The 623-nt window shown below is 45.3% G+C and overlaps 1 protein-coding gene across 1 annotated transcript in view; it reads left to right on the top strand.

Annotated features, from left to right (window-relative positions):
- Nucleotides 1-103, top strand: part of LOC109898993 (zinc finger homeobox protein 4-like) — a 20,776-nt gene extending 20,673 nt beyond the window's left edge. The window contains exon 5 of the mRNA XM_031835058.1: nt 1-103. This exon is cut by the window's left edge and continues 644 nt beyond it. The gene's annotated coding sequence lies outside the window, so the exon portion shown is untranslated.
- The last annotated feature ends 520 nt before the right edge of the window (nt 104-623 follow it).

The following is a 623-nucleotide window of genomic DNA, read 5'->3' as shown; positions in this document are numbered from 1 at the left end:
TAGACACAGGTACTGGTACTGGTACTCCCTCACTCCTCTATTTCCCTACTCCCTCTATCCTCTACTCCCTCTATCCTCTATTCCCTACTCCCTCCATCCTCTATCCTCTAGTCCCTCTATCGTCTATTCTCTACTCCCTCTATCCTCTATCCTCTACTACCTCTATCCTCTATCCTCTATTCTCTACTCCCTCTATCCTCTATCCTCTACTCCCTCTATCGTCTATTCTCTATCCTCTACTCCCTCAATCCTATATTCTCTATCCTCTACTCCCTCTATCCTCTATCCTCTATCCTCTATCCTCTACTCCCTCTATCGTCTATTCTCTACTCCCTCTATCCTCTATCCTCTATTCTCTACTCCCTCTATCCTCTATCCTCTACTCCCTCTATCGTCTATTCTCTATCCTCTACTCCCTCAATCCTATATTCTCTATCCTCTACTCCCTCTATCCTCTATCCTCTACTCCCTCTATCCTCTATCCTCTATCCTCTACTCCCTCTATCCTCTATCCTCTATCCTCTACTCCCTCTATCCTCTATCCTCTGTCCTCTATCCTCTATCCTCTATCCTCTATACTCTATACTCTATCCTCTATCCTCTATCCTCTACTCCCTCTATCC

Source organism: Oncorhynchus kisutch, linkage group LG11, assembly GCF_002021735.2.
Source record: "Oncorhynchus kisutch isolate 150728-3 linkage group LG11, Okis_V2, whole genome shotgun sequence".
In the NCBI taxonomy this organism is placed as follows: Eukaryota; Metazoa; Chordata; class Actinopteri; order Salmoniformes; family Salmonidae; genus Oncorhynchus; species Oncorhynchus kisutch.
The sequence above is the reverse complement of the archived record's forward strand: the minus strand, read 5'-3'. Positions and strand labels throughout refer to the sequence as shown.